Source organism: Halichoerus grypus, chromosome 2 (assembly GCF_964656455.1).
Source record: "Halichoerus grypus chromosome 2, mHalGry1.hap1.1, whole genome shotgun sequence".
Taxonomy (NCBI): domain Eukaryota; kingdom Metazoa; phylum Chordata; class Mammalia; order Carnivora; family Phocidae; genus Halichoerus; species Halichoerus grypus.
In genome coordinates this window covers 33707591-33734687 of record NC_135713.1, presented here as the reverse complement: position 1 = coordinate 33734687, position 27097 = coordinate 33707591, and the positions used below count along the sequence as shown (strand labels likewise).

The 27097-nt window shown below is 42.4% G+C and overlaps 1 protein-coding gene across 3 annotated transcripts in view; it reads right to left on the bottom strand.

Annotated features, from left to right (window-relative positions):
- NIM1K (NIM1 serine/threonine protein kinase) overlaps positions 1 to 25584 on the bottom strand; it is a 58139-nt gene extending 32555 nt beyond the window's left edge. Inside the window, exon 1 of one of the 3 annotated variants that reach the window (XM_036067231.2) lies at positions 25363 to 25584. The gene's annotated coding sequence lies outside the window, so the exon portion shown is untranslated. Of the gene's footprint in view, positions 1 to 7845; positions 7954 to 24773; positions 25125 to 25362 lie in introns of those variants that run through there. The other 2 variants (XM_036067234.2, XM_036067235.2) reach the window with 2 other exon arrangements.
- Positions 25585 to 27097: the final 1513 nt, after the last annotated feature.

Sequence of the window (27097 nt, the reverse complement as noted above, 5' to 3'; positions counted from 1 at the left end):
TAAGGAGACCTGCATCTCCTTAACTGGTCCTTGACTTCCAAGATTTTTTCACTTTGTGTGAGTCAAGCTTTCTCACAAACTCTCCTTGGGAGCAGAATCCATGTTCAGGGCATCATGCCTCCATCACCGAGAACAGTGCTGCTCACACTGGGCTTGACAACACACAATATGACTATCTCTACTGCATCCTCCAGTTACTTCCTCTGTAGGGGAAATTGCTTGTATTTTGGGTGGTAATCTCTCATATTTACTCTAAAGTAGAAAAAACAAGCTTCTGATTTTCTTCTCCAAATGTGCTTCTTTCACACCTTGGTAAATGACGACACATCCTTCCAGCTAAAGCCAAACCCCTTGATTCTTCTTTTTACCTTATATCTCATGTTCAATCTGTCAGCAAATCCTATTGGCTCTACCTTCAACATATGTCCACAACACAGTCACTTTATCCCATTTTACCCAAATCACAATCATCCCACTATGACCACTGAGTCCAAGCCACAATCAGGTTTAACTGGATTATAGTAACGGTCTTTATAGCTCGTCTCAGAGCTTCTGCTTCACTTGCCCCGTGCCAACCCCCGACATGGTCTGTCTCAAACAGGGCATCTAGGAAGATCCTTCTAAAAGATGTCAGACCATGTTACTACTCTACTCAAAACCTTTTGATGGCTTCTCTTCTTCCTCAGAATAAAAGCCAAGACCCTTAAAATGTTCTTCCAAGCTCTGCCCAAGGTGGTCTTCCCTCTGGCATCATCTCCTCCATCTCCCTTTCACTCACTGCACTTCAGCCACACCAGCCCCCTCACTCTTGCTGGAGGGCAGCAGGCCTGCCTCCACCTTCTGCAAATTCCTACTGATCCTTTAAGGTCCACTTTAAGTGTCACCTCTTTCAGGAAGCTTCCCTACCCACCTCACCCTAAACCAGCTGGAGTTCTCCTTTGCACTTCCAACATCTGTGGCTAGCACTGTGGGTTTCTTCACCTTTTTGTACAATTACGACTTCTACATCAGACTGTTTATCTCATCAGATTGTAAACCCATAAGGACAGTGATTGTGTTTGACTTATTTGGACTATATTCATGAAAGCCACAGTAATAAAGAAAGTGTGTAAGGATAGACCAATAGATCAAAATAAAGGGTCTAGAAATTGACCTACATATACATGGTAAATTGTTTTTCACCAAGGCACCAAGCCAATTCAATGGAGAGAGGGAACACTTTTTTTTTTTTTTTTAAACAAATGGTGCTGGATCAACTGGATATCTGTGCAAATAAAAGTTGAATCTTGACTTTTATCCTACACCATAACCAAAAATGAATTTGAGATGGATCATTGACCTAAACATAAAACCTAGGACCATAAAGTTTCTGGAAGTATACATAAGAGAATATATCCTGGACCCTGAAGTAGGGCAAGGTTTTGGACTAGATACGAAAACCACAAACCATAAAAGAGAAAAAAATTGGTAAATTTGACTTCATCAGAACTAAAAATTTCTGGGTATCAAAAGATACCATTTAGAAAGCCGATAGATCACAGATTACACTACAAATCTAGGGCTCTAAACAGTATCTGGCGCACAATAAATGCTCGATTAAATATTTGTTGAACAAATGTATAAAAGACCTGCCTCTTTCCCATCACAACACACAGCTATTCTAACGGGTACAGCCAGCCGAGATGTCAACCCCCTTCGACTGTTGAGGGGACAGTGGTAGCTAGGGGGAAAGAAAAGTATCAAGGTTTGTTAGTAGAAATAAAATGTGTCAAGTCAGCAAACTCGAGAGATTGTCTACAGATTATGAGGACTTACAGTGAATCAGACAAGATAAGGAGTGGATAACTATAGAACATTCACATAAGTAAATTAGCTCAAAATACAGGTGTAATTTCACCAAATGGAACAGAAGGCATATATCTCATTCTTCATTGCCTCAGTGATGCTAATTTATAATGAGAACTGTAGATGCTGTAACTAGCAAATGAAGGTGGAACTACCAGTGTTTTACCCAGAGGAGCTGGGAGGAGTTTTATCACAAAAGATGGCGTCAGGAAGGGAAAAAATTAGGTAAAAAGGGTTAAACTGGTCCTATATGCTTGAGTGTGCTTCTGGGCATGGCATAGACCCAGGCTAATGAGACATTCCTGTTTGCCTAAGACTATCCAAGCATTTCCCCATGTAATCAATATTAGCTGCTTTTTCACTCTCAAAAGTGTCTTTGTTTGCATGATATATAGTGTGATCATCCTACTTATACGTGTTATTTCTTCCTCTTACTGTATTTTTTCTTCCTCTTCCTCTGGATAGTCCCTGAGGATAAGAATAACCACATAGTTGCATATCCATTGTGTTGTTTTACTTGTTAGGATCACTCCCTGGAAGGAATCTCAGGCCAAATAAGAGTGAGTGCTCATTCTCCTGACGATCAGTGTATGACTGGGTTGAGCAACTGTAAACCTGGTGTTTTGATTGGTTCCCTGCTCCCTACTGTAACCAGGTGAACTGGACAGTGGGAATCTTCAGTGTTGTTATTTTGAATTAACATAGTTCTATTTTATCCTAAGAGCACCAACTTTTTAATCAATATTTTAATTGACAATTTCATTTTAAACCACAATATATTAATCAATACTCTTTTAAAGACATGGAAACCGGGGCATGGAATGATCCAGCTAAATGACTTGTCTGGGATCATTCAGGGTAAAATTATTCAGATGAGACTCCTATTTATGATCAATTTATTTTCAGTTCACCTTCACCACCATCATTCATTCATTTAAAAATTAAGCACCTATAATGTGCCATCAACTTCCTCTCCACAGGATGCGTCATTCAGGACCCAAAGTTCTGAACATTCACTACACATGCATGACTTAACAGAGGCAATCTGCTGCTGAGAAAAGAACATCAGGTACTAATGTTCAATGTTTGAAGTAAGTTCTATGCTTCTACTAGAAAACAATTGACTGAAGGGAACCTGCAGTTCTACAGTAAAACAAATCTTAATAACTCCTGAATTGTACTTTAGGGTACAATAACCCAAGCAATAGTGGGTTATGAACACCTAGGTGGTGGGGTGGGAGGTTCTTGCATACAGTGATGGAAATAATCATTCAACCTTTCTACTGTATCTTTCTAATCTAAAGATTTTTTTTTTAAGCCTCAAAAAGAATCTTTAATGATGCTGCTCTTTTACATGATAAAACCAACTAGGAACAGTCTTTAATTTTAGTGTTCTGAATGGCTTATACATTTATAGTAGCAACATCACCTTTGGTGCCTTTGATTCCTGAGCCCATTGATCTGCCACAGCTTTGAAATCTCAGATGGGAATTCATTCATATGAACCTAATTTGAAAAAAAGCAACTTCTTTCCAGCCCTCTGAATTATCCAATGGAAAACTGAATGATAATTCAGAGGGCTGGCATTATCCACTGGATAATTCAGAGGGTTCCCCTCTGTTCTGGTAACCTCTGGAATGGAGTTGGTTTTCAAAAGTAGAAAACAGCTCTTTGCCATAGTAATCATTTAACAAAATGAAACAAACATAGATAAGAAGAGGGTTGTTCCTTCTTAACAGCTCAAGCTTTTTAAATAAGTAAATTCTTATGTACATAAATGGTTGCTACTAAGAAGATTTCTAGGTAGCTAGGTCCTATGGATAATGGGAAGTCTAAAATTGTATTGAAATTTACTAGATGATCTCAATTAACTATTGTGGTCCTTTTTTAATAGTAATTGTTATATCAATAATAGTAGTTAGCTCTTATATGTTATGTGGTAGGCACTGTCTTGGTGCTTTATGTGTACTAACCATTTAATCCAGAAGTCTTGAAGGTAAGTACTAATACCTCAATTTTATAGGAAAGGGAGCTTTAGTCAGCATAAGGAGGTCATCAGGTGACTCCATCCAGCTGGGATTCAAGCCAAGTCAGGGAAGCTCCAATCTTGGACAACTTAGCCACTATAAAGGACTATATAGTTATTTCCAGAATGTTCTTACTACAATGAAGTAAATTTCTTTATGTCTTGGATTTAATATTTGGTGTAAGGAAATTTGAACACTTTGTTATATACATCTCTAGCCTAGTACAAAGCAGATTTTCTTTAGGTATTGTGGGGGAATGAATGAGTTAAATAAGTCTAGAATCTCTCAGTTGTCTCAGTCTATTACCAATAGCTTTCTTCTTCCTCATAGGCCAGCCTCCACCCTACAAACTTGGTTAATGATAAATTTATCCTGTCTTCCCTCTGCTAGGTCCTAAGCCAATGGGCTTATACTTCTCTTCCTTCAGTGATTGGACACCCTGATGAGAACATACAAAGGGAACTGACAGTCCAGTGGGGATGTGGGACACAAGGTGAGAAACCCCAGAAGAAGCACCAGTGCAGAGCCACGGTCACTGAGAAGAGGGAGAAAATGTGTCCATTTGGGGAGCACAGGAATGTCTAAGACTGAAACTCTCTTGCCTCATCCCCCAAGACCTGCACTAGCCATGGGATGCTTCATTTATTCATCCAACCTTTACTGAGTATTTCCCAAATGTCAACACTGTGCTAAGCATCAGATACATGACATTGAATGAGAAAGACATTGTCTTCTTACTTTTTACTGTGATTATTACCTCTCCCACAACACCACCACAATCATGTAATCTTATTCTCTTAATCTCTTCATTATTCATCTCCCCATCTTTTTGGGATGATCTCTCTCTCTGGGAGTCTATTTATTATCTGTATGGAGATCATTATTCATTGATTTACATATTAGATGAGCACCTACTATGTGACAAACACTGTTCTAGGTGCAGGAGATATGATGATGAGCAAAGCAGAGATCATTTCTGCACCTAAGGGGCTCCTAATAACCCCCAAGTCTGTCTATACTTGCTATCCTTCCTTCTCTCAGTTTCTTTCAAGGACATAAAATTATACAAAGTAATAATTATAACAATATGTTATATTTTTAACACATACAGATGTAATAATTATAACAATAGCAAAACAAAGGGGAGCTGGGAATGGAGCTATAAAGGAGTAAAATTTCTAGATCTCACTGGAATTATGTTAGTATAAATTTAAACTAGGTTCTGGTAAGTTAAAAATATATATATTTTATGCCCTAGAGCAACCACTCAGAAAATAACTAGAAATATAAGTTAAAAATAATTAAAAGGCTATCTACATACAGAAGAATGAAGTTATACTCCTACTCCATACCATAAACAAAAGTTGACTCAAAACACATCAAAGACCCAATTGTAAGAGTTAAAACTATAAAGCTCTTACAAGAAAACATAGGCATAAATCTTCACAACTTTGGATTTGTTAGCTGTGATACCAAAATACAAGCAACAACAACAACAAAAATAGATAAATTGGCCATCATTAATTAAAAATTTTATGCTTCAAAGGACACCATCAAGAAAGTGAGAAGACAACCTACAGAATGGGAAAAAAATTTTGCAAATCATGTGTCTGGTAAGGGACCTGTGTCTAGAATCTATAAATAAAGCTCAATAATAAAAAGATAAATAATCCAATTAAAAATGGGCAAAGGATCCGAATAGACATTTATCCAAAAAAGATATATAAATGGCCAATAAACACATGAAAAGATGCTCAACATCATCAGTCATCAGGGAGCATAAAACCACAAGACACCACTTCACACTCACTAGGATGGCTAGAATCAGAAAGACATAGTAACAAGTGTTAGCTAGGATATGGAGAAACTAGAACCCTGGTACACTGCTGATGGGAATGTAAAATGGCTCAGCACTTTGAAAAACAATCTGTCAGCTTTTAAAACAGCTGAATAGCAGCAGCTCTTTCTGCCTACAGGTCCTGTCCCCATGCTTTAATAAAATCACCTTTTGGCACCAAAAATAAATAAATAAATAAACAGCTGAATATAGTTATCACATAACTCAGCAGTTTCACTCCTAGATCTATACCTACAAGAAATGAAAACATGTGTATGCTTTTATACAATTTATACAATTTATAAATTTGTATAAATTTGTATAATTTATACAATTATGTTCATAGCAACATAATTCATAATAGCTAAAAAGTGGAAACAACCTAAATATCCATCAGCTGATGAGGGGAGAAATAAAGGGTGGTATACACAGACAATAGAATATTATTCATCAATAAAAAGAAATGAAGTACTGATATACACCACGACATGGAAACACCTTGAAAACATACGCTAAGTGAAAGAAACCAGTCACAAAGGACCATATATCGTATGATCTGACTTACCCAAACTGTTCAGAATAGGCAAATCTATAAAAACAGAAAGTAGATTCGTAGATTCGTGGCAGACTGGGTTTGGGGAAGGGGTTGGGAATGCTGCTAAGCAGAGCAAGGTTTCTTTTTAGGGTAATGAAACTATTCCAAGATTGATTGTGGTGATGTATGCACAACTCGGTGAATATATGAAAAGCCACTGAACTGTATACTTTAAATGTATACTTTTAAATATATTTAAAATAATGAAAGGAATTAAAATTAAAATGTTACACTAGAAAATATTCACTTAATGCAAACTACCCAGCCAGCTGCCTCCATATCTTTTCTGTAACTACCTTGACCATGCTTTTGGATTAAAAACTTTCTGCTTCCAGACCATTCATGTTCCCTTTTTGGCCATTCACATCTCTGCTTGCAAGTTCTATTCCTGCTTACATTCTTTTTTTTTTTTTTTAAGATTTTATTTATTTATTTGACAGAGAGAGAGAGACAGTGAGAGAGTGAGCAAAAGCAGGGGGAGTGGGAGAGGGAGAGTAGGCTTCCTGCTGAGCAGGGCGCCCGATGCGGGGCTTGATCCCAGGACCCTGGGATCATGACCTGAGCCAAAGGCAGACGCCTAACGACTGAGCCACCCAGGCGTCCCTCCTGCTTGCATTCTTAACAGCTTTCTCTCCTTTTTTGCCTCCTGGTCTTTGCCCAGACTATCCAAAATGGATAGAACAAAGAATTACACAATCCTGGAAGGTCAGAAATGGAAGTCACCTCAGTGCTCCTCTCCTCCCACCTCGTTTTAGGGATGAGGGGACAAAGGCCCAGAGAGGTTACATGACTTGTCCACAGTTCCCCAAAACAGCTTGTCCTTGCTCACCTCCTCCAAAAAAGCATTCATTCGTTCAGCAAATGCTTCCTTATCTTTCTACCCAATCTCAATACCTTTACTGCATTACTAAAAGGTATCAAACGCACTGATCTCAAGACACCATTCACATTTAAACTCCAATCTCGCATTCCAGAGGGAAAAAGCGGTTCTTTCATCTCCGTGGCCACTACATCTGATCTCAGCTGCTGCAGCTTTTCCTCTGTTGTCATGAAGAACAACTCAAAATTCATAGGAGGCTGGCTTAGGGCCAGCCAGCAGCAGACACAGGGACAAACTCCCTGCCCGGTTTCCATAAAGGATAACCCCTCAACTCACCTCACAGAAAACCATTCCTAAGGTCTTCAGAAAAGAGAGATTCAGTCCATATAAAATACAGCCTCTCTACATTTTTAAATGCTCTCAGGAAAGAAAATGGTTACGAAGGGCATGTACATGTCTTTATAGGTTTATACCTATAAGTATACCGAGATCAAAGATTAAGTTGCTTTTTTAAAACAAAAAAGTATTCATCTTGATGGGAAACAGAAAAACCTTGGGTGGGGGGCAGGAAATTCATAAATCATGCAGTCATTCTGGACTTCACGTGAAGAGAAAATTCATCAAAACCAGACTGGCCTTTCATCTGCAGGGAGCCTGGTAAATAATGATGTAAATCCACTGAAGAACGGGAGTGGTGAAGTCAAAGATCTTGCGGGCCTACCTGGCTTGGAAAAGCAAAAGAAACTGCTCTCTGAGAGGAGAGGCCGGGCCTTCCCGCGTCTGGCTGTGCCTTTACTGCTCCAAGGACTGCTGGGCACAGGCGTCCACACACAGGACCTTCGCGATTGAGGAAGAGAAAGGCAAATGTAATTGGAGACGCTTTCTTCCCCAGAGCGGGCACCATTCTGGGGCTGATGGAAGAAGTGATTACCCAGTGCTGAGGAGGCAGTGTAAGTGTTGCCCACCAGGGAGCCTGGAGGCTTTCGAAGCCAGTCCTGAGAATTACAAGCTGTTCCGTAGTGCTTGCTAATTGACCCGGTATTTCTGCCTGAAACCATTTCCCCAAGGAGGCAAGTCAAAGTAGACAATGAGGATCTCTCATCTCCCAGGGCAGCTCGGAAACAAAGCTTGAGCTCCAGAGACTAGATATTATTTCAAAGCATAAAAGTGCAAGAAGGTCAAGGACTGAACATGAAAAGATTCAGAACGACACATCAAGGTTTCCACTGTGATTCTCAGCCCACGCTCCCCTCTCCCTGCCCTCTACTACTTTAGTTTGAATTTTATGAATTACTCATCGTTGTAAGGATAAGGGATCATGAGGGAACAGCCACAGGGTCCATGAAATGCACACATTTCTGGGAGCTTCATGAAAAGAGTCACTACTCACTTAAGCAGGGATCTATTCATGTATAAGGAAAGATATCTGCAAAGTGCAGGAAAAGTTCTGGGTGCATGAGTTCCCAACTGTTGAGAGGGAGGAGGGAAATGAAATTGGGGGAAAGGGGAAGAATTCAAAGAGCTCTATCATAGTTTACTCTATATTCTTCTGTATGTGCCTTCGTTGTTGATGCTATTTTGACTATGATTACAACAGAGGTTTTCTTGGCTTACAGGATAAAAATACACATTTATCTCCACCAATATCTGGGGATTGTGGTCGGCTTCTGATGACCACGTATGTAAAAGTGACTCATCCCCAATACGATACACCCGGCCCCCTGACTGAAATGGTCTGGCCCAGCACTCCAAAGCTGATATTTTCTTAGTTTTGAATCCAGAAATAAGAGGACTTAGAAATGAAACCCGGCACCATAGTAAATCAAGCCGTTGAAATGGTGACATAGTTATCAACTAACTACAGAATACATTCCCAAGCAAAAGTAGACACTCAGTTATTGGTCATGAAAACCAGTGTTACTACTGGAGCCCAGCTCCTGCCCTGGGCCTGGACGAACACGGAGGAGGAGTAAACCTCTATCTGAGAATGTATCTCTAAATATTGTTTTGTTTCTTTTGAGGCTGGGGCTTTGGGAAACCTGAAGAAAACAGTGTAGTGAACGTGAGGCCCAGGATGATAAGGGAAATTCTCTTCTCAGTGCTTGACACGTCGGAATATTCAGGAACAATCCCAGAGATACATTTGGTTGTTGCCTGGGGCTTTGTCCCCAGACAGATCTGGGGGCTGGGAGTGGGTTAATTACGCATGACGCTGGGATAAAGACGTGTCTCCATCAGGCGGCATCTTCTCCTTTTTGTCACTGAGCCACAGTCCTACAGTGAGTAAGGGGACCAGGATACCTTTGCATGGAGGAGTGCTAGCCAGGGGACTACAAGAGATGGGTGAGAGGATTGGTTGCCCCTGCTGAGCCCTCCTATCCTGAGCCAAGCTTGTGTCAGAGGCCCCCTGACAGGACTGTGCTGAAATGGTGCTTATGTCAGAGGCTGAATCTTGTTCTGAGGATCTGATGGTCTGTGAGGGATTTGCTTAGGGCCCTCAGAGGAGGACATTATAAAACACTTGTTGGAGCCTGGACTAAGTGCAAAAAATGGAGGGACTCTGCAAGGGGAAGAGATGTTAGAGGCATGCCTGCCTTGGAGGAAGCCTCTGCCAGACATCAGGAATGATGTGTAGTAGCAATCCAAAGGCAGGCCATGGCCAATACCCTGTCAGCCAAGTCGGAAACCTAAGCGCCATCCCAGGTTTCTCTCTTGCCTTCACCTAGTGCTATAAATTCTCCCACTTCAATACCACCCCACTTCTTTTACCCATCACCCTGACTGCTGCCTCCTGAACAGGGCTGGATCCCACAATAGGGAGAGATGCACATGCTTTAGGGCACCAGCGGGGAGGAGGCAATAGAAGTCTTAAAATATTTTGATATTTGATATTTTTTTTTCAAGGCATCTGTGTCTTATTAGACATCTTATGGTTATCTTTGCTTAAATTCGAAATTGCATCTTGGGCTCTTGAGGGCCAAAAGCCTCTAATAGTCTTAATCCCATGCTGGTCCTGGTTGGCTGAAACAGCCTCCTACTTCCTGTCTTTCCCAGCTCAACTTTATGCTCCGGGAAACCACCTGCAGGATCTTTCTCAAATGTAGGTATTACTGCTCCACTTAAACTAACTTCATCAAAATGAATATTGGATAGAATTCAATCACCATTGCACCGTCTAGAAAGCTCTTCAACATCTGGCTCTTGATTTTGTTCCTAGTCTCATTTCTCATCTTCCCTGCTCCCACTTGCCCTCCTCCATATGCCCTGATAGGGTTCAGGGCCTGCTACCCCAAATATGGCACCTTGATATATTGAATATTTTAAGCAGGAGAGTCAGTCTGACTTCCTTCTCCCCTTGCCCTTCTTCCCTGAAACCTGTTATAAAACCTTCAGGTGAGAGGTACCCTCCCTATACCTAGAGGAAAGGAGCATCCTTATCTCTGAAGACAAGGGGCAAAAATTAGAATCCTAACAAATGGGCCTTGCTAAGCTTCCCCCAATTTACTACACTTACCTCGTACAGTAGTCCCCCCTTATCCTTGGGGGATATGTCCCAAGACCCCCAGTGGATGTCTGAAACCACAGATAATACTGAACCCTATATTATATGTACTATGTTTTTTTCTATACATGCATAACTATGGTAAAGTTTAATTTATAAATTAGGCACAGTAAGAGATTAAGAGCAATAACTCATAATAAAATAGAACAATTATAACAATGTACTGTAATAAAAGTTATAGGAATGGGGTCTCTCTCTGAAAATACCTTACTGTACTGTACTCACCCTTCTTGTGATGATGTAACATGATAAAAGGCCTACATGAGGAGGTGGGGTGAGGGGACTGACGCAGGATGGCGATGGAGCCCTGGGCTGCTTCTGACACTAAGTCAGAAGAATCCTCTGCTTCTGGGTCCCACATGACCTCAGGTAACTGAAACCATGGAAAGCAAACTCGCAGATAAGGGGGGACCTCTGTACTCCTTAGTTCATCATATTCCTCCATGACTATCCACTCCTCAACAAACCTAGCATAAAATACTCAGGTCCAACTGCTTCTGTGAGTCTTCATTTCCTTATAAAGGCTCCCATGTCACATAAAACTTATATTGAATACACATGCATGTTTTTCTCCTGTTAATCTTTGTCAGTTTAACTTTCAGACCCAGCCAAGGACTCTACGAAGGTCAAGGAGCACTTTTCCTCCCCTCCATGGAGCCCTGTATCTGAGACATAGCGCCATACTGGAGGTCCCACAAGCATCCCATGCTGCTTCGTGCCTGTACGCCTTTGTACATGGCCTTCTTCTACAAGGACTGCTTTCTTCAACACATTCACCACTGAACCTCCCAAACCCTATCCCACTGTGAAGTCTTCCTTGCCTCCTTTAAGTAGGAGGTACTCTCAGAGTACTTCATACACCTCTCCGTGGACATCTGTCTCTTGTGTGCACTTCTCTGTCGTCTGTGTCAACAGTGAGGGCACCGCCGGCAGGGACGAAGGATGTTCTATTCCCCCCTCTCTCTGAGTGGTGCCTGGCACAATGCAGGTAGTCAGTACTTGTTTATGGAACAGACGAATGAATAAACGAATTATAACAGATTTATTTGGTTGTTAAGCACAACAATTATTTTAAATTCTTGTTTTACAAGAGGCTCATTCCATTCTTTTTCTTATTTCAAGCATCTAATGGTTAAAATTCTATTTATTCAAACGTAGCTTCAATTCCCTTCTCTTCCTTTCTTGATACTCCAAGCAGAATTCAGCTCTTCCTCTGGTATTTCCCCCATGAACTCTGTGTTTTCCTTGAACATCTTCAAATTCTGTCTAGTATTTGTGCTACTTGTGTGCATATTTGTCCTCCCCACTGGAATGCAGGTTTCTATGGGGCAGGTCCTCAATCTTACTAACTTCATGATTCTGGACACCAAATACCCAGGAGGAGTTCGTACACGCTGCCTGAATTGATCTGAGTTGTACAGATATTTTAAAAGGTAGCATGGATCCCAGAAGATACAGACATAGATATTTCTTTCATATCCTTCTCTGGTGGAAAAACAACACCACCACTACTAACAACTGTTCTATGATAAAGAAAAAATAAAGGCAAAAAATTTTAAAAACACCACGCCCAAAACTCTTTCAAGGGTTTTCTCCTGAAAGAAGGGCAGGTTTGTTACAAGTGCCCCTAACCGAAACACCTCTGGCTGGAAAATTTCTGAAACATTGTGGAGTTTGGTGAGATGCCCTGTTGCTTTTATACAACATTCTAAGGTTCCCAGTGAAGCACACCTCAAATGTGGGTAGACATTCCTAAGAAGGCTATTTGAGTTGGAAGCATCAGAATGTTTATACACTGGCATTTGCTCCAGCCCACAGACAATAAAAACAACCCAGTTATGGCTTCCCTTTGGAAGGTCACTGAGGTTAAAATGATCACAGTAAGAGTGAAAAAGGCTCCATATCCCTTTGTTTTTATTTTTAGGGTGTGATATGTTAGCAGCCTCCAGCAGAATTTGCTTTATTTTAAAGCATGCAAAATAATCCCTGCTCTGTTTTGAAGACCGCTTCTGCACTTCTCAATTCCTCTGACAGTTCAGCAAATACTCACATCCGGCACTTGCCTTTGCCTTTCTCCTGACTCCTTTCCTTCTTTATGTTTACACTTCCCCAGGGGAGCCGAAACCAGCACTAATTAGCAGTGAATTAAATCCAACCTCTAGGACACTCGAGGGTCAGTGTTTACCGGGGCTTCCAAAGCATCCCTGGTCCCCTTCCCCCAAGCTAAAAGACTGAGAGCTACATATCCAGTCCTGAAGGGAAGTTCTGACATCTGAATCAATTATGCAATTTACACCTAAAGTTTTACCTTTCCTATCATAAAGTATCCTTTCATGCCTGGGTAGTTTTATACACCCAGCTTGCTCGGCCTGGAACACATTTGCTCCTTACCTTTTTCAGCCTTTAAGACCCTGCTGAAATATCATCTTCTTGGTATTTTCTTCTACTTACCTAGACAGTTAGTTGCTTCTTCCTCAGTAGTCCCACTGAACTCATATCTTGGTATTCTCATATCTTATCCTATAGTCCATCTTGATATTTCAGATCTTATGTTCTATCAGTTCATATTCTAATTGTGTTTGGTCTCTTTAGACTGATCTCTGCTACTGACTTATCTCATATCTTCAATTTTCCCCAGCATCTAGTCCTAGGATATAGGAGGCACCAAATAAATATTTGTTAAAAGAAAAATAATTAAGACAGAATATATGAAAGGCACTATAACATAAACTTAAAATCTAGAAACTAATAGCACGTTTTGAAGGGCATTTGAAAGAAGCCATATTTTTAGTTGGTGCCAGCATATTATTGTTAGCATTTTATTCACTCTAACAGGGAAAAAATACTAAAAGCTACTTTTAGTAAGCATTTACAATATACCAGACACTGCTCTCTTACAGATTTAATCATTATAACAAACTCTGTAAGACATATTAAAATTCCCATTGCACTGATGGAATAATTAAAGTTTTAGAGAGGTTAAGGAATTTGTCGCAGGGCCAGCATGGCGTCCAAGCCTGCCTGATTCCACTTGCTGCCTCCATTTGGTGGATTCTACTGTGGAACATAATGCTCTAAGGCACCAGCAATCACCATGAAGTCCAAGCTTGGGCATGACATGAATCAGTGTCAGTAGCAAAAGCAGGCAGGAGAATCAGAAAGGAATATTCTTTAAAGAAAAAGAAAAGATTTTATTTATATGTCAGAGAGACAGAGAGACAGAGAGCGAGCAAGTAGGGGGAGAAGCAGGCTCTCTGCTCAGCAGGGAGCCCGATGCGGGACTCGATCCCAGATCCTGGGATCATGACCTGAGCCGAAGGCAGACGCTTAACAACTGAGCCACCCAGGCCTCCCCAGCAAGGAATATTCTTTAAAGTGCTTTGTTTTTAGATAAACCATTGGGTCCGATGAACATCAGTGATAGTTATTACACAAATTAAATTATTCTTTATTCCCAACTTCATAATGGACTTGTTATCACCACTGCAAGTATCTAAACTGACCTGATGAAACACTAGATAACCCTGTGCTTTTGAATGACAATCTATACAGAGAAAGTCCAAAATGAGTCATGATTATTTTCATTACTACTAAATGATTCCAAATGCCTCAAAGGAAGTTATAAATGAGTAAGAAGAGCTAGCACTGTTTGCTGTACATGTACACACCACAGAAGAAACAATCTATACTTCAAGCTACAAGCACTACTCAGGCCTTTTGGGAACAGAATTCCTGCTGAAAGTCTGGCAGACTGTACAAGAGAGTGAAATTATAAGCCAATTTCACTCCCTAACATAGATACCAAAAATGCAAAATAAAATAGTCGTACTAAATCAAAGCTAGCAATATATTTATAAAAGCTTATCTGAGTAAAATTTCTCCCAAGAATATAAGCATAGCTTAACAATAGAAGATGTGTAGATTTAATTCAACACATAAATCAGTTAAAGGAGAAAAACAAAAGGATATCTCAGGAGGTACAGAAAAAACATTTGATAAAATTGTACACTCATTCTTAATAAAAATATTAGCAAACTAGGTGTACAAGGGAACTTGCTCAAGCAAATTAAGGCTATCTACCAAAAACCTATAGCAAATATCTTTTTAAGTGGCTCAATATTAAAAGCATTCTCTACAACATCAGGAAAACAAGGATGCCTGCTAACACTGCTTCTATTCAATATTTATTGGAGCCTCTAGCCAATGAAAGAAGACAATAACTAAATATTGAAAAGGAAGAAATAAAATTGTTCTTATTTGCAAACACAGATTTTATTTTTTTAATTTTTTAAAAAGATTTTATTTATTTGAGAAAGAGAGAGAGAGTAGAAGCAGGGGGAGCGGCACAGGGAGAGGGAGAAGCAGGCTCCCTGCTGAGCAGGGAGCCCAATGTGGGGCTCGATCCCAGGACTCCAGGATCATGACCTGAGCCGAAGGCAGATGCTGAACTGACTCAGCCACCCAGGTGCCCCTGCAGACACAGATTTTAAACATAGAAAATCCCAGAGCCCCTACTCATAAACCGTTAGAACTGCTAAGTAGGTTTAATAGTGCTGCTGGAGACAAGATTAGTGTAAATTCAATAACATTTGTATTCACCAATAATAATCTGGTAATAATAAGGAAATAATAAGACATATTTCATTGACATGAGTAGCAATAAAATTCATGAGATACCTAAGCATAAATCCAACACAGGAGTTGAGAGAGACATAAATTATGAAAATTATGAAAGCTTACTGGAAAACATAAAAGAAGATCTAATAAATGGAAAGACATACCATGTTTGATAAGGGAATACTCACTATCATAAAGACGTAAACTCTCCCCCAAACGAATCTATAAATTCAATGGATTTCAGTTGAAATCTCAACTGTTTTTGTTTTTCTGTGTGGAAATGCTTAAAATGGTATATTTGGTCTTGTATTACATGCCACCCACATACAAGCAGACCTGTTGCAATATCACAATGTATATTGGTACTGCAAACATCTTCATAGCTTCTGAAAGAGATATGAGCACAACTATTACCTATGAGTGGTTCAGAAGAGCCACAGAAGCCCAGCGCTTTGAGCACTTTTGGACAAAGCAATGAGTTGTCCTGGGAATGGCACAGGGAGGAATATTTTTCAACATTTCCATCAGTTAGCTAAAGTAGGAAGTGCTCAGCAGATGATTCTAAATCTGACAAGTGAAAAGTTGAGAAAATAAAAATCTACCTAAGGAAGATTTCATAAAAAGAAACGAGTTTTTAGGAATGGGGAAGATAAGATACTTGGACAGGAGGTAAAGATGAGGACTTAGAAGGAGAAAAAAAAAATTCCAAAATAATTCCAAACCACATTAAAGGTGGTCAGAGATGGGATCGTGGAATGGGTCAGGACCAGCAGTCTTTGGAACCTTGAAGACATCAGTCCGGGATAACCACCGCAACAGGCAACTTAAATACCACAATCCACGGTGTGGTTACTCCTGAGAGTGGCAGCATGACATTGGAGTGCCCCTCTCTTCAGCTCTTTGATAACATTACTTCTCAAGAGAAAACCTGAACACAAAGTGGTTGAGATGACTGAACAGGCAAATTATCTAGATTCTAAATCTTTCCCTTCAAAAATAAAAGTAATAGGGAAATGGGGCTGTAGAATATTGGCGATGTCATTTAGAAAGGAGATACAGGGTTCCGTCACTTTTCAAAAGTAGAGGGATGCTACGAAACCTTTCATGAACTGAAATGGCATAAAGTAAAGGAGCAATTACCAATTAATTTTTATGGGATTTTTTTTTTTAGCATTCCCAGACCCCCAAAAATAGCTCCTCTTGGGCTTTTCTGATACTTTCGGACACAGTTTGCTAGCGGATGCACAAAATAAACTGAGATAAAGCACAGATGCTCACAGACCACTGTTGGAAACTCTGGTGGCGTGAAACTGAGATGCGGAGTGTAGTTCCCAGGGAAGGAGCTGGGTGGGGCCTCTGCCACCGCTCCGGGTGCGCTGCCTCTAGAATGGCTCGCTGCAAAACCAATGCTGAATGCATTTTCACTTTTTGCCTCTTTTCATAAAAGCCAAAATCCTCTTTGGATTTCATTGGGTTAGCGAAAACAGGTACCAATGTAGATGTTTTGTAAAAGCGGAATGGTGTACCGTGAACTCTGAAAAGTGGGGGATACCTGTAGCAGCAGAATGGGAGTGGGAGGGCTGGTGTTGGACCATCACCAACAGACTGTGTCAGAATGATCAGACCCGTGATGTGCCATTAGAACTTCTCAGGACATAAACCCGGAAATAGGTGAGCTAAGCCTCATTGCTCTTTGAACCGTGTTAGGTCATTGAACACTGCAAAAAAGCTCAGAACCTGGAATAAAACAAGTCTTTTCCTCCCTTGTCTTTCTTCCCTCCAACCCATTGAGTGCCACTGACCTTCCATGATGCTTAGAAAATCCTTCCTTCTGCCAAAAATGAATGGCAAATTGCTTAGATGGACAGTCAGGCACTTCGTGGCCTCATGTCAGTTTTCCTCTGCAGTCTTACTTCTTAACACCTCCTTAAACCAAAGTGACCTGAGACTACAAGCAGATTGGCTGTTTCATGGTTTCCCTCAATAACCCAAACACACTCATGGACTCTTAGGAACACAAAGTAGAGGAGCCACAGGATTATTTAATCTCTCATTTTGTATTCGAGAAACAGATCCACAGAGGAAGGAGACTTACTAGTTAGTGGCCAGGGACAAGACAAGATCCAAATTTCCTTACTTTGTTTATTTCCACTATGTTAGCCCACCAACCAGCCCAACAGAATGAATGAATATGTAAAACAAATTGTTGGGATTTTAAAACCAAGCTAAGGAAAAAAAAACAACAAACAGCTAAGTAAATATTTTCATTTCAAATCAACTCAAAAGAAAATTTGGAAGATGCCAATATTTTATCTTGATTAAGGAGGACTTTGTTACTAAATAGCTCAAGGTCATACTCTACTACATGCTCTGCAAGATAATAATCTAGAAACTAATGTTTCTTCACATATGCAAAATTTCTCTGATAAATTTTGTGATGGCAGAAGAGTATATTTGACTTAATATATAAATGGCTTTTTATTTTGTGTCTTAAGTCTTCAAAATACTCTTAGGCCAAATCAATATCTTAGTATTGTATCCCATATTACAAAGTGTTTATCACTTAAACAAAGGCAGCGTTAAAACTTATTTGTTGTTAGTCTTTTTTTTTAAAGATTTTATTTATCTATTTATTTTAGAAATAGGGAGAGCAAGTGTGCAGGAGTGGGGGGAGGAGGAACATGAGGAGGGAGAGGGACAAGCAGACTCCACACTGAGTATGAAGCCTGACATGGGGCTCCATCTCACAGCCTGAGACCAGGACCCGAGCCGAAATCAAGAGATGGGCGCTCAACCAACTGAGCCACCCAAGAACCCGTGTTAGTCTTTTCAATGCAAACCCTGGCGCATAAACTTTTCCATTTTTCAAACTGTGCCCAATCCATTTATTTTTCATGCCATGGTGTCACATCTCCCCCTATACTTCATCTCCACCCCAATCAGCTCACTCCAACTCATTTACCGATTCACTCATCTCTTTTTCCTATAAACCCAACACATCTGCTCCCTGTACCACACAGGCTTATTATTTATCTTATGGTTACATTCTATCTTTTTTATTAATAACCACTATTTAACAAGAGCCTACAATAAATAGCTAGTGCTCAATAAGTAGAGTGAACACAGAATTTGTCATTTAAACCAGGATACTTTTGAGAATAGAAGGGGTTGCTATTAATAATCACACTGGGACAACACGTGTAAACCAGGGTTATCCCTCAAATATGGGGACATATGGGCACCCTATCATTAAGTGACAGTGTGGCAAACATTACGGGCTGGCTCACTCAACATCTTTATGAACTCTTTTCTCCCTTCCTTGACTTCTTCTGCTATAGAAGCTGGAAAGCCCACTTTCTCTTTCTCTCCCACAGCTAACACTGGCCAGGAGCCACAGCTCTGGATAATACGACCTTAGTAAGGGATTTCTGATAACTTGTGCTTCCTGATAAAATGGGGCATAACACTTTGAAAGGTTACTATATAGCAATGCTAAGTAAGGAGACTCTTGGCTTACACCAAGTAACTAGCACAGCTGCTTTCCCTTTCTTCCTGTGTGGACATTGTCTCGAGGTGTAGCGGTCACCTAAAGACAGTGAAATGAGAAATACGAGAGGAGGAGGAAGAACGGCGAGCAGAGAGTCTCTTTACTTAGCATTGCTATATAGTAACCTCTAAACGTGTGATGCCCTGCTTCCTATAGATATTAACCAATGCAATTGTTTTAGAGCTTTGGCAAATCTTTTTTACTTTCCTTGGCAGACAGTAATCAACAAACCACACAGAGTGGCTTTCACGTGGATGAGATGTGCTACACAAAGAGAGTGATTCTTAAGGAAGCCTGAGTTTAGGCAAGACAGAAGTACACCTCTTTACCTTCTAAATTACCTACAAAATGTCTCTAGCCAAAGCCCGCCATCCAGCCTACACTCTTCTGAATATCGTCTCTGCTTCCTGGGGAGATAGCAATTTTCTGGCCTGTGCAACTTGACAGAACACAAACCCACTAACACAAATTTGCCACAATGCTCCATGCAGTGCTCTTAGGAGGCACGAATCCTCACTGGGGCTGCTCAAGGCTTAATTCCAAAACCCTGAAAGTGTTGCTAAGTGGCTGTTTCTGGCCACTCATGTCCTGCATGAGTAAAGCAGGCAGGTGACTGTCCTGGATTGTGGAAGAGCCAAACTGGGTCAGATCTCCCAGAAGGAGACTGGGGAGATCAACGCAGCCAGCCTTCAGGAGGTGTCCACACACAGAAGCTCTCTCACTGGCTTCCCAGCCTCACCTAATCTCTGAGGTTGCAAGGAAAAACCAAAACATCAGACCTACATTTCTTTTGGCCTTTGCTGTGCAGTATGGAGACCCACACCTCCCAGCTTGATGGCCCCACTGAGTCATGTCTCGCTACTTCCATTCTGGTTCTTGCCCTGTCACCCCCATACTCCTCCATCATCTTCCCACACGAGTATTCCTTTATTCTGCTGTGTCCACACTTTTCAGGTGCCATTTCCAGAATGTTTCTACTGCATAGGAAAAGATAAGATCTGTCTTAGTTGCAGGGGGCTTCTCAAATTCATGATGGAAGGACCTCTCTTTACACCTGTCCAAGCCCAAAGGGTCCAGAAGAAAGGTTGGCTTACTAGACTATTAGTACTTACTGAGAACGCAATTTGTAATGCTCTGTCTTAGGATCAATACAGAAAACAAATATGCCATACAGAAGAATATTGACTATCCAACAACATGGGAGAAAAGCTCAAAACATAAAGATAAGTGGGAAGAGCAACAAATAAAATTATATGTACAATATCTCAATTTTTTTTTGGCTTTGTTTTTAACTACCAAAAAAACAACCCTCTGAAATGTTAATGGTAATCTCTCTGACTAGGATTAAAGATAGGATTAGAGATAGAATTATAGATGATTATTTCTTTCATTTTAATATTTATTTCTGTGGGCGTCTGGGTGGCTCAGATGGTTAAGCGTCTGCCTTCGGCTCAGGTCATGATCACCAGGTCCTGGGATCGAGCCCCACGTCGGGCTCCCTGCTTAGCAGGGAATCTGCTTCTCCCCTTCCTCTGCCTCTCCCCACTGCTCCTGCTCTCTCTCTCTCTGTCTCAAATGAATAAATAAAAAATTATTAAAAAAATAATATTTAGGGGCACCTGGGTGGCTCAGTCGTTAAACGTCTGCCTTCAGCTCAGGTCATGATCCCAGGGTCCTGGTATCGAGCCCGCGTCGGGCTCCCTGCTCCGCGGGAAGCCTGCTTCTCCCTCTCCCACTCCCCCTGCTTGTGTTCCCTCTCTCGCTGTGTCTCTCTCTGTCAAATAAATAAATAAAATCTTTAAAAATAAATAAAAATAAAATAAAAAATAATATTTATTTCTCTATTTTTGATAATAATACCAGCAACAATGACATTTATTGTGTGCCAGGCACCATTCTAAGAGCTTTACATGAACCAACTCATTTAATTCTTACAATAATCCTAGAATGTAGGTGCTGTTATTATGCCAAAGAAAGGTGAGGCACAGAGATCAAATTACTTGCCCAAGGTCACATACATAGTAAGTGAGTCACAGAGCCAGGATTCAAACGCAGCAAGCTATTTCCAGAATTAAGATTTAACCACCTGCAAAAATAAACTATTGGGACTACATCAGAATAAAAAGCTTCTGCAGAGTGAAGGAAATAATCAACAAAACTAAAAGGTAACCTACTGAATGGGAAAAGATATTTGTAAATGACATGACCAAGAAAGGGTGCATGCATGATTCCAAAGAGCAGCAACCAAATCATTCAAAAAAGGCCTTGTCCCCTGCAGCTCTGGCTCCTTATCTTCCCATAAGACTTAGCCCGACTATTCCTCCCCATTCCCTTGTATAAAATCCAAATCATGCAAACAATGGATGCTAATCTGTGAGAGCAATTCCTCCCTCTCCCAAGAGCCACCCTTGATCAACTATTTCTGACACTAGCCGAACTTTGGCTGATCTGGCTAAAGTCCTAGGAAATATTTAGCCCTCCTGCCCCAAGCCAGATGCTCTTAAGGGCTTTCCTACGCCTGGCATTTTCAAATAAAAGGTTATGCCAACGGTGCCCTGGCTGATTTCTTCCCACCAACTATGTTGCAAAAATAAAGGGAGGGAAGGTGGAAGGGGTGGGATGAGAGAGCTATATCCACCCCTACAATAAGAGAAAGCACAAAGATTCTGTCTAAAACTGATAAATCAAGATCAGCTACATATGCAAATTATTCGGCAATAGGGAGGGAAGTGATCAAACAGCCAAGAGCAAGAGTGACTATCCAAGGAGGGGGACTGTTGTTTTTGTTAGAATCTTTTATAATGCTCTAATTCATAAAATTAGATGAATATATTATTTGATAACAAGCAGTTTTTAAAAGTCAAAACTTGTAATTTAAAGTAAAAAATTACAATTACATAATCAAGTGTGTCTATAAATTATCGCAGCTAAATGAGCCCAACAAATGGAGATGTAGGCTTTCTTGGTGACTTCAGGACTGGGAAGACAGAATGGTGAGCTGCTCCGTGGCAGGCCTGGAGATGGGTGACTGGAGGCAGTGGGCCAGCATGCGCCCAGATCAGGCCTCCCTCAGGTTCTCTGACATAAGTCAGAGGAGTTTGCTAAGTGGGATACCTGGGCTTTCTGGAAAAGCATCAAGCTCTCTGTTCTCCTTGGAAGATGAAGAGTTCTTTTTAGTTTCCTGCTCTCTATCTTGGTTTTGTGTGTCTGTTTCTGTGCAACTCTCTTTGCACCTGACTTTTTCTCTTTGACTCCCTTTCCCTTAATCTGTGCGTTTTCTGCTCACTGAAGACTCCCTTTTCCCTAGTTTTATTTTTCTCTCTAATCTTAAATTCTTCTCACCATTCCTACCTCGTCTCTCTTCTCATCCTGATTTTTCTCTAAGTCTTAGCTGCCCCTCATGTATTTTTGTCTCTCAATTTTTCATGTGGTTAGCTGAAATGACTTGAGTCTTTTGAACGCAACTTGCTCATCTGTAAAACTGGTTAATACTCCTCAGTATACTGTATAATACTGGCTGAGCTATCTTTGAAGTTCTTGGGAGAAAATAATTTTAGAAGCTGTGATCTGCTTAATTCAAATTGTAGACTATTGCCTTCGTAAGTAATTTGAATATTTCTTCTCTTGAAATATATAACTTCAATTCTAGAAAACTTTTTTTTAAAGATTTTATTTATTTGACAGAGAGAGACACAGCGAGAGAGGGAACACAAGCCAGGCGAGTGGGAGAGGAAGAAGCAGACTTCCCGCGGAACAGGGAGCCCTATGCGGGGCTAGATTCCAGGACCCTGGGATCATGGCCTGAGCGGAAGGCAGATGCTTAACGACTGAGCCACCCAGATGTCCCTAGAAAACTTCTTCTAGAATGACAATAGGAAATGAAAACAATAAAATGAGACTAATTTTATAAACAACTGGTCCTCTCCTCTCAACAACTGAAAGAAATCAGCCAATGAATTAAGGCTTTCTAGTCCTTACTGAAATACTACAATGAGATTCAAAAAATGAAGTTGGATTTCACATTATATTTTAATTTTTAAATTTCTCAAAATGAAACTATATATTTGGCTGAAAACATTAACCTACCGGGACGAAATGTTTTTCTTTTTTTAAAACTGTAAGTCTAGAAGTTTTCAAATTTTCCAGTCATGTGCCATCAATGTACAAAATTGATTTTACAGGATTCATTGCTCAGGAATTGTGGATGTATAAATAATTATGGTTCTTTATTTTTTCTTTATTTTTTATTTTTTTTAAATTTATTTGAGAGAGAGAGAGCACAAGAGGGGGTAGGGTCAGAGGGAGAAGCAGACTCCCTGCTGAGCAAGGAGCCTGATGCGGGGGTCCCCGGGGACTCCGGGATCATGACCTGAGCTGAAGGCAGTCGTTTAACCAACTGAGCCACCCAGGCGCCCAGTAATTACGGTTCTTTAAAGACACCGATGCCACTGCTGCCCCCAAATGAATCCATCGCAACTGAAACCCTAAAGCTTAAACCAAGAGCATAGAAGGCTCTATGGCCTACCTGTAGTTATTACCAGGAAATTTAGATTTCATACAAACCTGCCTTTATTTTAAATGCAGTTTGGTTATTAGAAAAAAGCACACACCTCAAACTAAAGATCCAATCCACATTTTTTCGTAACACAGAAGGAGGCCTCTCTGAAGGATTTTCCAGGCTTACCACTGAACAGTGGTCAAGCCAAAAATAAACCCATGGAGGCAAATTCAACAGCACACAGAACAGGAGTCCACGGAGAGCAGGGCTTAGCTCTTCCCCCATTTGCCTCCTTCTGGGACCCCCACCCACATTCCCCCATCTCCCAATTAGAGAGCTAATTAGGACTCCAGATTTAAATGCTAAATGGGGAGGGAGCCTGGTGCCAGGCCAGGATTCCTTTAACATCAAACACTCTCCTCCTTCAGGCTTCTCCCCTTAGTGCAGTGCGCTTTGGGAAGAGAGCTGGGCCAGCAGGGCCGATTGGCTGCAGGGCAGTGTTTACACTCAGTTGTCTGAGAGGGAAGATTTGTCTCACAAATTGCAAACTCTGAAAAGATAAAATTTAAAAACAACATGCCCGGGCTTTTAGTACTTTAAGGAAAAGGAACAAGTATCTTATAAGCTCAGTTATTATTACCATGGTGACATGAGGGGACGTGAGGAGATCTCAAGAACAGTTCCTGGTTCCAGCCAGGCAGCGTCTCAACGGTGCGGGGCGACTTCTTCGGTTACCGTGGCAACCAAAATTAGAAGTGCTTTTGCAACACTAACAGAAACCAGCTTTTGAAGCGCTTCTGTGAATCACACTGAATACTGATGATGCAAGCTTGAGTGATACATATTTTTCAAACACACACACACACCATATTGCCATAAACAAATATTCCTTTTAGATTCCCCCCTTGAAATCTTGACTTAACTTGGAATAGATTTTTTGGTCTGGTTCTGTTTGTTTCCCTTTTGGATTCCCGCGGTCTCAAGTGCAAACGCGATTTGTTTAATTTCCAAACTTGTCTGAATTGCACGGGGAAGAGCTTAGAATGTGGTTCATTTGCTCCCATTTTGAAACGGGATGAGGAAATGGGGTGGGGGAGGGTGGGTCTAACAGAGAGCCCTCTTGTCTACTAAACTCCGGAGGACGAAAACGGGGGGAGGGGTGGGTTGGGGGTAGGGGTAGGAGAGGCAAGGAGGGAAAGGAAGAGGGAGGGAAGGAAGGGAAGAAATAAGTGCGGACGGCTGAATCTTTGCTGCCCTAAGAGCACCTTTATCTGTTCCCTTGACCTGTCCATCTGCCCAGGTGTTGTGTCAAAGCTGACCAGAAATGACATTTTAAAGACCCCTTTGCCATCCTTTCCTGGTCATCCTGACGCTCCTAATATTCCTGAAGGGACATCGGGAAGAGGAGACGAGGTTCTTCCTTACTTGTGCAGTCTTCAAAAGAAGCACGATTCTTTAGGGAGCGTCGTGGTGTGGGGTGTGCTCGGCCACGGCCGTTCGCGGTCACTGCCCTCGCCGCCAGTCCCCAGCGCTCCGGACGAACTGTCTACACCTGGGCTCGCGCCCTGGGGCTCTGGTCCCCGCGCCAGGTGTGCGCCGGGCGAGGCGCGAAGCGGTCCTCCCGGGCTCCCGTGCGGGCGCGTACACCGACGCGGAGCCCGTACGGCGCCGGGGCGCGGGGATAGACGCGCGCCCAGACCCAGGAGCGCCACGCACCGCACAGGCAGCGGCCCGCACGCGCCGGCACACCCGCGCCTCCCGCTCCAACGCCCTCTGCTCGCGCGCGCCGAGCAGCCCGAGAGGGGCCGTCCCGCCGGAGCGCCTACCCTTCTCCTGACCCCAGCTCCCCCCCCCCCACCCCGCCCCGCCGGCAGTCGTGTGTCCGTTTCCCCCTCGGCTCGCGGGGGGCACGGGCGCCGCTCGCAGCAACCCCCCCTCCCCAGCTCAGCAACCTGGCGGAGGACAGACAGGCGGGGTGTGGGTGCTGGCTGCGAGCCCCGCGGCCCTCGCTTACCTTCGTGGCGAGCCTGGCTCACGGGCTCGGCGGCGCCGGGCCAGGAGCTCCGAGCGGTTGGCGCTGGAGCGCGCGCCGCGCGGTGGGTGCGTGGGTGGCGGGCGCCGCGGCCGCGCGGGAGGCTCCTGGAGCTGTCAGGGACGGCCGACCTGACCGACAGCGGCCCCGGCAAACCCCGCCTGCTGGCCCCGGCCCGGGCTCTGCGGCGGGAGGGGGGGGGGGACAGAGGCGCCCCGCAGCGTTTCCCGGAGGACCAATCGGGAGCGGGGGGCTGGCCCGGGGGAGGGGGCCGGGGGCCGGTCAGGCGCCGGGACGCGGGCCCGGACCTCATAGGCCGGTTTCTATGGCAGCCAGGAAGGGGGGGCTGGAGGGAGGGGGGTGCGCGGCGCGGGGACACCCATCGCAGACACTGGAGGAGGGGGGTTTGACCCTCTCGCAGAGAGAGTCCCTCCTACAGCATGGATGGGAAGCGGCGACACCGCCCAAAGAAGGTTGACACAGCTCTCGTCAACTCACGCCTCGTACTGAGCCGCTCGAGCCTCCTGATCAAGGGTTTCCGTGTCCTTGGGAGACCGCGACCACCAGTAATCTTCCCAACAGAACGGGGTTTTCAGCAAACCACCGTGACAGCTCCTTCGGGTGAGTCTGGCAGGGTTTAGGCTCTGCAGAAAGAAGTGCTAATACCACCCTCTGCCTGGGTCCCTCGCAGACATTATGTCCGGTTCCATTGGTACCACTTAGGCAGTGAATCCCTAATCTCCTGCCTACTTCCCAACTATAGCCTTCCCGCTAATGGTGGTGCCAAATATTTTTACAGTTTACAAACAGGGAAGCCAAGTCACTGAATTGAGTGCTGAGCAGGGAATGCGATTCAAAGAATAGTAAACGCATAGAGGTTATTTACTGAAGTTAAAGTACTTCATTTTACAGAGGAGGAAAGTGAGGTCAGAGAAGTCAGTTAACTTAACAAGGGTCACACAGCTTGGTTAATGGCAAAGCCAGGCACCCTAAGTCACAGCTCAGTGAGCACTCTTTCCACCTCATGCTCCCATATTCTGTGTTCCTGATTGCCAGAGTAATATTTACAAAAGCAAAAGTGCTAGGGAGACAAATAACTTTAAAATCTATTTATGGTAGAAATTAGGGAAGCCAAAGATTCCTTTTTTTTTTTTTTTTTTGCCAGGCACTGTTACAAATACTTTCACAAGAGTAACTGATTAAATCCTCAGAATAACCTTATAAGTTAGGAATTCTTGTTACCATTCCTGTTTTGACAGATGAGGAAAGTGAGGCCCAGAAATGTTACTTGACTGCTGAAGATCACATAGCTGTCCAGTGCTGGTGCTGGGATTCAAACCCAGGCAGTCGACTCCAGAGTCAGTGCTCTTCTTCCTTACTCTGCTGCCTCTTTATATGATTAAGGGGTCCAGGAGCAGGAACAGCAAGAAATAAAACCTTGGATAGCTCCAGGGACTGGCCATTGAGATTGGCAAGCAACCAAAACAACCTGGAATGATTGCTTCCTTGGTTGATGAGAGTGGTTTTCTCCTTGTGTAGGATAAAAGTTCTCTGTGAGAAAGGTTTGTCTTTAAAGGGAGGCCCTTTCCTAAAAAGACAAATGGGTTTTCTTTTTCTTTCTTTCTTTCTTTTTTTTTTTTAAAGATTTGTTTATTTATTTGACAGAGAGAGAGATAGCGAGAGCAGGAACACAAGCAGGGGGAGTGGGAGAGGGAGA